Genomic DNA, 9,640 nt, shown 5'->3' with positions numbered 1-9,640 from the left:
TTGATCTATTATTCATGATAAGGTCTAATCAGATGGTTCTGCAGTTTTGTATTAGGCCAAGTGCTGCAAGAACCAGATCTGACCTCAGTGAAGGATCATGTCGAGATTTGAGATCCGATCCTGAACTACTGGCCAAATTGAATTCAGAAGAAGATCGAACTGCCTTACTCTGGAATTGGTCTATATTTGGCCTGTGCTTGTGCATGTAAATTCAAGACTGTTACTAACTAGGTAGACCATTAGTTCATCAAGTACAGGTAATGATGGCTGAACTGGATGACAGTGTGCAACATTGCAACCTTTTAGCTATCTGCCACCTTATCTGGAGGCATGACTAAGAGTCACTTGCAGAGGTAATAATGGCTAACTTATTCTTATGGTTCGTTTGGTTAGAGTATGTCAAATTACGGGATAATCTAATAATTTTTAAAAATTATTTATTTGAAACAATAATTATAGGGGCAAACAAACTTTATCGTGGAAAAATTACCGTGGAAAATAGCACTAAAAAATTACTTTGTCTTATATAGGAATATTGCTAAATTTCGTACAATACCTTTAAATAAATAATTTTAGTAATAGCCTTCTTATTGGTCCATTTATGTCATTTATGGTCAATTTATATGAAGGCTATCAACGTGGGCTATTTCGAATATCGAAATATATTTATATGAGTCAATAAATATGTTTAAATTAATTATACATATATAAATTATAATATAAAGAAAAGAAGATCAAGAGATTTTGATAATTCTCATCCGAGATTGCTTCCATGCATGAAATTACTTGGACCAAAATTATTTGGTTGACTCATAAGAATTGTGAAAATGTTGCTAAGCGCACCTTAAGATCCCATACATTCTTCAACTATATATTTAATGAATGTGTACTAATCATATTTTAATTACGTATTAAGGAACTTATTGTATTCATCAAAAATAAAAGTCTATTTTACTTTTCTAGATAATATAGTTTCAGAAAATTGATAAGAGATTTGTTAAAAATGATCCAGACTTCCCTTAGTCTTACCAACCCAATTAGTCATGAACCAATTTCCACTCTCGGCATTAGTCTACATAATATTTTGGCTTAAGGCCAGCTTACCCCACTCATCCGCATGCTGCTTTCTCTCTCTCTCTCACTCTCTCTCTCTGTGTCTCTGATTCAAAAACGGTGAGAGAGCCCACCACATTCGTCGGTTGCCGTTCACCCCATGGATTCATACTCTTACAACTATCAGTTTGAGGGGAAAAAAACTAAAAAAGAAACACAATGAACAGTTAGAATCAAAATAATGGTCTAGTTGAAGGCACATTAAATCATAATTCCTCCTTTTTCTTTTCCTCTTAATGGAAAAGTTAATTTAAGAAATATTTTTGAGAAAGAAAGATTTTCTCACATTATGCATCTAACATTAAGAACACGCTATGAAACATCTTTTGATAAAAGATTCATATATAGCTACATATCAATCACTTTATCGAATTAAAAGAATAGAAGCTCTCTCTCTCTCTCTCTCTCTCTCTCTCTCTCTCTCTCTTTATGCAATAGAAGCTAACGGAGTTTATCTCATTAGTCGCTAGCTTTTATTGGAATGAAAGAGTTCACCTTATTTCTTTGTTGGAACCTGCCACGTATAACCCGATTATGCCAGGTATTTTACTGAATATATACTGAAATAATACGCTTCCTATGATTATTTCACAAGGACATGCACAAAGCAACATGAACAAAGACAAACAAAAAGAAAAAGAGCGCGATATACACCGCGTTTGTGTATACTGCCTCACAGTTGGAATGGCTTGCCAACTCGACGTTGAATTTGTGGACCTAGTCCGACTAAAAATTTCACCTTAGAAAGATAGTTGGTGGCAAGAGAAATGACATCAACAATTGCATCATCATAGTAGAGCTAGCTAGTTCACTACAAAATGCTCATGATGTCACAAGAGCCACAGAATGAGTGATAGAATATTCATATAGACCTGATCGTCATCATCAGACAAATTATAAAAGAAAGAAGCTCAACTTCACATATTCGGACGCCTCTGAATTCTCTCCTGAGTCCCGACCGGTGGTTTCAGAGATTTTGACAATCCTAACAAAATTTGCAGTCTCTATAGAAATTTTACTAATAAAATTGTTGTGTCTTGCATGTACTTTAAGATTGCCTTACTCCATTTCACCTAATTCTTTTATCATAGCCTCTAGATCTTTATGTTTGAAGCTGTATTGATATGGGGATCACATTCAAGGATTGGCCAACCAATCATGCATGATCTACTTCAGAATTACCTTCCAAAATAATTTTTTGAAATCCAAAAGTTGAATATCTGCTTGTAGAATAGTGTATCAAATATAGATCTGCTGCGTAGATTAAAAAATAGGGAGCCAATCTATGAAATTTCATTGCAAATGTTGTAAATATTTCTTCATCTCCTTCTCCCTTTCTAATCTCTCTAGATTGCACATGAAATATGATCTCCCTAGACAAATTTTTCTACTTTCTTTGACAAAAATGCGAGCCACCCATGCGTGTATATTCCTTAGAATTCAATCAAGAACATAACAGGAACCTTGGTGTAAAGAAGGCTAATAGGAAGAGCGAAAACTTAAGGTAGCTATGCTTTATTAAATTGCAATTCCAAAACATGTACCGCAGGAGAATCCAATCAGCACGCTCAAACATGTTCGCCCGTGCCAGTTACTCAATTTATTCAATTACTAAATTTATTCTAACCTAATGTATTTAGAAGGATCAACCGCATGAGTTACAGTTGCAGGCGTCGATCACCATGTTGCATTCGACGTCAGGCTGGCCGACATAGCTGCATTCGACGTGATAGCAGCACTGCATATTTGAACAGTTATTGGGGTTGTTGGTAGCGCAACACTTGCACGTTCCGCATTGAGATTTGGCATCGCCCTTGACCATGCCGGGCGGTAGATATTTGATTCTCGGTTGCGGCTCGAAGGCAGCAACATCTCCTGCTTTGCATGTGGGTTGTAAAAGATTAGTGAGTTAGCGAGTAAGAAAAAAATAGAAAGGACTGACTGTGATTTAAAGGAGGATCACCTCTCACGGGCAAGATAATTAAGAGAAGAACGAGAGTGAAGACGAGGTGAGGGGTGACCTTGCCCATGGTTGTCAAGATGTGGTGGATAACACATCCAGAGAGGGAGAGAGGGTATATGTAATCATTTTGCAAATTAAGGAAGAAGTTTAGATTCATTGTTTGTTTGTTTTTTTCATTCGCTATTATATATAACCTTTCGCAAATATAGGAAGAAGTTACAATTTATTTATTTGTTTCATTTTTTCATTCTCTATTATAAATAATCCTTTTGAAAATTAAGGAAGACATTTCAATTCATTGATTTATTTTTTTTGGAGTACCACTTCTCACCGGCAAGGTAATTAAGAGAAGAGTGAGAGTGAAGATGAGGTGAGGGGTGACCTTGCCCATGGTTGTCAAGATGAGTTGGATAACACATCTAAAGAGAGAGAGGATATAAGTAATCGTTTTGCAAATTAGGGAAGATGTTTCGATTCATTGATTTGTTTCTACTTTTTTCATTCTCTATTATGAGTAGCCTTTTGTAAATTAAGAAAGAAGTTACAATTCATTGATTTGTTTCTTTCTTTCATTCTTTATTATAACTAACCTTTTGCAAATTATGGAAGAGGTTACATTTCACTGAATTATTTTTTTTTGAAATATTAATAGATATATTAATATAAAATTTATAAATATATTTATAAATAAATATATTAACTATCAATACATTCCATGTTGCTTTCTTAATAATTAATAAATATTATTTATTTATTAGTGATTAATATTTATTAGCAAATATGTTAATATATTAATCATATTTTAATCTATAAATATTATTATTAATATTTTAATATAATAATTGTAATAAATAAACGTATTAGATTAATTATAATAACTAATTAATAAATGTATTAAAGATAATAAATAGATTAATAAATTAATATAATATTTAATCATTTACTAGTCTAATAATTAATAATTATATATTAATATTAACATAATATATTTTAATATATAAATAAAATATAAATATCATATATATGTTTAAATAATAAATTATATAAATTATATAATATAAATAATATATTATGAAAATAATATAAGTGGGGTGTATTTTCATCAAATAATGATAATTTCATGTTATCTCTACTTGGAAATATGGCATGGTAAAAAATGCCACCCTTGTTGTGGTATTTGTTTTACATTCTTTTGGTCAAATAAGTATGAGATCCAGAATTTTTTTTACATTCTCTCCTATCCTTTTTTTTGTACCAAATATGATAATCTAATATGAGATTTTTTTTTCTATGCCAAGATTAACCCTAACCAAACTAGCCCTTGAAGGGATGTTTTCTAACATTAATCGCACCATATTAGTGGAGCCCAAATTTCTGGCTTATAAAGCCATGTCAATCTAAGTGCACCAAAATTGAGGGCTTTTTCATTGGTATCCATAATCCTTCCCCTACAATTAAATCTCAAGTTCTTAAAATTATGCTTCCTCTACCACTGCCACCTTAAAATCCTTCCCACTGACCTCCAATTACATTTCTATAATACATTAAACTCTATGATACAACTTATGACTGGCCTTCCTCTCCTCCTTCATTACCTTCCTCATGAAGCTATTATGTTGGAATTGTAGAGGGGCTTCAAAATTCTCCTTTTGTAAAGTTACCAAAAGGTCAATTAGAAGTTTTAATACAGATGTTTGTTGTTTTTTGGCGGCCCGAATTTCAGGTGAGGCAATAAATCAAGCACATAGGTTTCCTGGTCCCAACTTATGCCTTTTCTCCATTACCTCACAAGGTTTGGAAGAAAGATATCAGTGAAATTGATTTCTGTTCAGTGCCCGGCTCCTCTCCGGGGTGGTAATGCACTCTTTGCAGTCTGCTTCTGTGGCATTGCAACTCAATCTCCCTACTTCTTTACTCATAAACTCGCTCTCCTAATCACTAATCTGGATTAACAAGTATTTCTAACAGCAGATAATAGGGTAAGCTACTCTTTGAACGGCAAGTATTTTGAATGCACACTGAATGCGGCACAAAGCTGCAGACAATCTTTGTCATCCATGGGAATTTCATGACACATGTATTGCAAGGAACTTGGTACACCTTTTAAGGGACCTCTAGTTAAATTTTTCCGACCATATTTGTATTAAGGACTGCACACACATGCAGTCTCCGGCATGACATGACATGACACTAATAAATCTGACCAAAAAGTAATTCACAGACTCCTTAAGGACTTGTAAATAAATTACTTTGAATAAATTTCTTTATGAAGTTTGCAGCTATTAGGCAGTCTTTAAAGGAAATTGACTCAGGATCAGCATTGATAAGTAATAGGTAATCTTCCCGGTGACTTACAGATATTTTTTTCTAAACCAATTTTTATATAACAACTGCAGTTTAGTAATTCAGGAATTCATACATAGTATGGAATCTATTTAGAGAGCTGTAGATATTTTCTATCAGATTATTCGTTCGGTAGCTAAAGTCAAGTTGAGTAGCTAGCTAGAAGCTCGAGTTCAACTCGACTCGAGATCATATCGAGCCTTAATATCCAATCTCTAACTTTACATCAAAAATATCCAACATCAAACTCGACTTAATAAAAAAAATATTACTCGAAATTGGCTTGACATGAGCTCGAGTTTGAGCCTCGGTCATAATCAAAAAATATAGTTAAAATTTAAATAAAATTTAAAATATATAAATATTATATTTTAAAATATTAAAATAATAAAATATATATTTTTAAATAATAAAATAATATTATCGAATATATATATTTGATTAGATTTGTGAGCCTACAAGCTAAATATTTTATTACTCGAGTTTGACTTAAAAAGTTGTTCAAATTATTTGAGCTTAACTTAAGCTCAATAATAATAGAGCTGAGCTTAATTAGCTTGTGACCTGTCGAGCCCATTTGCACCTGTACAGATGAATTTCCTGTTGACATCGCAAAAAACGACGGCAGTCTCCGCATAATGCAATACCTGAGGGGCCGTTAAGGACTCAACTCAAATAATTAATAATTTTATAGTGAACGTACTTTATACGTGGCCGCACTGTGGTACTTTATACTTTATAGGAATCAACAAATCAGGGAGCGGTAAGTAATCAAAAGAGTAATTTTGGATCGTAAAATAATTCTTTCTCAATCAAATGGGAATGATTTCTCCTTCCCACTCTTTCGGAAGAGTAGAGCCGATCCTGGAAGCCCTAATCCTACCTCGCCATCTCCCTCTCCGTCTTCATCACCCCCGTGTCCATGGAGGCCTCTGGCCCGGGGCGAAGCTCCTCTGCGCGTGTTTGGAGGGCGATCAAGCTAGGGTAGCTGTGAGACTCTGGAATCTGGATTGGATTTGGGTGTTCCTGCCGGAGTTGGATTTGGGGATTCTCAGAAGCGGGTAATCCTCTCCCAAGTCGTAATCTTTCCATTTAGATGACATTTTATGGTATAAGTTCTTCTAGATTTATTCCTTTTGAGTAATTGACTCAGATTCAGGTAATTTTCCCCAAGTTCTCATCTTTCCGTCTAGAGTACATTATGTTAGAAGATAATGAGTGGATGTGGTGAAATCTTGAACTTTTTGTTTTAATCTTGGATACCTTGTTAGTTTTCTTTATTTCCCTACTTACTTCATCTAAGACACCTTGTTAAGGTTCTGTAGTTTTTCCCAATATGATAAGATAGCTAATGGAACATTAATATATAACACAATTATGAAATATAAATCTGCAATATATAATTTATCATTTCATGGAGAGATATCAGCATGATGAGTTGAAACCTTGCAACCAGTGCTTGGTAGCCATTGATAGGGCTTGAGGAAGACTAAAGTTGGTGATGTGCGTAACTAGTTTTACTTGATTAGTGACTTGGTGCTAGCCTTATCTAATTTGGCCATCCCACCAAAAGGAAGAAGATGTAGAGCTTTTCTAGGCAAATTGACGCAGTCCGGGGTGGGGTTTATGTGGTGGACTCGGACGGAAGGGCTGATCTTTGTTCTCTCTTTTCTCGGGCTCCTGCTCCTGCATCACAAATGTTCTGTCATATCACCAAGCGCACGAACTATTTATTTCATGACTTCGAATTCAAACTCGAAAAGTGATGGGTTGCTTCTTAATCAGATGAAATGTGTTTGTGCCGAGTGGCACTGGCATGGCACATTGTGATGTGACCATGCCTTTGTTAATTTCAACCATGAATTTGAATCGCCTGATGCCCCAGAGGGAACTATTTGTGTGACCAAGCAGCATCCTGTAGCATTGTCCTTCAAAGTGAGTGTTCATTTGTTTGTTTTTGTAGTGTCCTTAATTGTTGCTCCAATAGATATCCTTTCTCTTGTGCTAGGGTTGGGTCCATGTTCAGTTTGTTATTATTGGCAAGTTCCACTTGATTTGATCTCTAGACCGTCTGGTCTAGTCTGTTACATGGAAGGTGCTACTCTCTGCTCAACCCTTTTCCAGCCCATTAAAAGTTCTCATGCATCTTGCGCCAAATGTGTGAACCTATAGAAATTGCAGAATATTGCTTTTATGCATTGCTGTCACAAGTGAACATGAGATTGCAAACTTTTTCCTTATGTTAACTCCTTTTGTCACATGGACCAGTTCCATGAAGACCCAATGCATGGGCATGCCGATCCCGCTTTTCAACTGGTGCTTTGGCTTGATTCCAGTTGGATTTAAGTCATCTCAATGCAAACATCTGCAGATTGTCAATTTATTTTAATGGCTTAAAATGTGTTTGCATAATATGAGCTAAAAAGAATAGGTATGCAGCTGTTCAGCAACAATGATGTTGGCAAGGCAAAAGATGTCTATAGTTTTTGAAATAAGAAAATTCTGTCTGTCTGATGAATTGGAACAAATTACCGAAACGTTTGCCGAAGCCAGATACATTTTTATCATAAATGAGGTCAATATTGTTTTGGCTGAAAATCTTTGAGCTGCCCGACTCTCGCGAGGCCCTGCAGTGGCGGGAGCCTCGTGTACTTGACCACCTTTTTTTCTTTAAAAATCTTCAAAAATCTATCTTTTCTAAAGCTTGCATAAAAATGCTTGTGTACTGAAAAGCTGGAGTGCATATTAAGCAGGTTAGGTTTGGAGAAGTGGTGTCTTAAATGCAGGTCGGGAACTGTAAGAGATCGAGCCCACTCATTCTAAATCATAGCAACTTAATTATTTGAATAGCTGTGAGGAATCTCATTTTTTCTCATCAATGTCACCATGACTAAATGAGAGACATTTTTCTCTTTGGGTTGTATGATTAGTCAACAACATTCTGAATATTCATCATCATAATGAAATCTTCTGAGTTACTTTTGGTACCTACCAGCTTGTTACTCATATAATCTTTTATTTTATTTTACTTTGTTTTTAGATATCCAAAAGTTTACCACCTTTCTCTCACACCTTATCCTATTCAAGATACACTGCCAAATCCTAACTCTGCAATTATTAAACTATATCTGCTCGGGTTCAGTTTGTTGTGGTCAAACAGCATCTATTTTGTTGATCTTGTACTAGCATATAGGACATTGGGAGGCTTGTCATGGTCTTAATCTTCATTTGAACCTATCCAACTTTAGCTCTGGAGTTTCAATTCATATCTTGCATGGTCTAGCACAAGTCTGACGCTGTTCCGACCTAGATATGTCACTGAATTAGCAGACAGATGTGAAGTAAAAACCTGAAAAAGCGAGCAGCAAATGGACTTGGCCTGAAAGTTGGCTTGTTAGCCAGAATACCACCAGAAGAGGGCCTTCCAGGGTCAAGAAGGCTATGTCAGAGAGGATCTTAAACTGTTCCTCAAGCTTTCGTCATTAAAGAAGTCTTCGAGAAAGACCAACAGGGAATTGAACCGATATCTGTTCAACCTACAAGCTTCGTATCAATCTTGTAGAACTAATAGTGAGCTCTATTCATGTGATTCTAAACCTGTAATTGAAACTTTGCTTCCACTTCATAGCGGAGCTAACCTGTTTCTAAAGGATTCGTGCTCCAAGGAGTAGATAATTGGCTTTCCAGGTTGGAATAATCTTGGTCTGTTTGTTTAATGGAATAATTTTCATCTCTCTGTTTAATTTCCAGAATGGATGGAAAAGGATACATTTAATGTGTGGCCATTTTTTTATGGAAAATATTATTTTGCGAACATGCCATAGGTGGACAGGATCATCACCTGATGATCTCTCTCTCATATCTTTGCCACCCCCAACTTGTGAATGAGTGTGACTCATCAAGGAATGAGAAAAAAGCAGATCACGGATAAAACCTTAATGCTTGGCTACAGTACAACCTAAGTGAGAATCCCCCTTGGATATTCTCCACAGGATTTTCCACTAGCAAGCATGGAAGCTTGGTCTCAAATTCATTTCTCAGAATCAATGAAGGAACCCAGGATATGAATTTCATCTAGTGCATGCAATCTCGGGTGAACATTTGGTATGTGATTTAGAGTTTTATAACCAGCGAGACAACTTCATATCCATATATTATATGTAGAGCACTGGGAGATGAATGAAGAGAGGAGATAGAGGCATCAGATTCATTAGAGCATAT

General features: G+C 35.4%; 1 long non-coding RNA gene across 1 annotated transcript; it reads left to right on the top strand.

The window, feature by feature from the left end:
• Nucleotides 1-6,166: 6,166 nt before the first annotated feature.
• LOC103709074 lies at nucleotides 6,167-9,198 on the top strand. Its single transcript, XR_604388.4, has 2 exons — nucleotides 6,167-6,480; nucleotides 8,173-9,198. It is a non-coding gene; the product is annotated as an uncharacterized LOC103709074 (long non-coding RNA).
• The last annotated feature ends 442 nt before the right edge of the window (nucleotides 9,199-9,640 follow it).

This window comes from Phoenix dactylifera, chromosome 3 (genome assembly GCF_009389715.1).
Source record: "Phoenix dactylifera cultivar Barhee BC4 chromosome 3, palm_55x_up_171113_PBpolish2nd_filt_p, whole genome shotgun sequence".
Taxonomy (NCBI): domain Eukaryota; kingdom Viridiplantae; phylum Streptophyta; class Magnoliopsida; order Arecales; family Arecaceae; genus Phoenix; species Phoenix dactylifera.
Note: the sequence above shows the minus strand (reverse complement) of the source record. Positions and strands in the feature narration are given on the sequence as shown.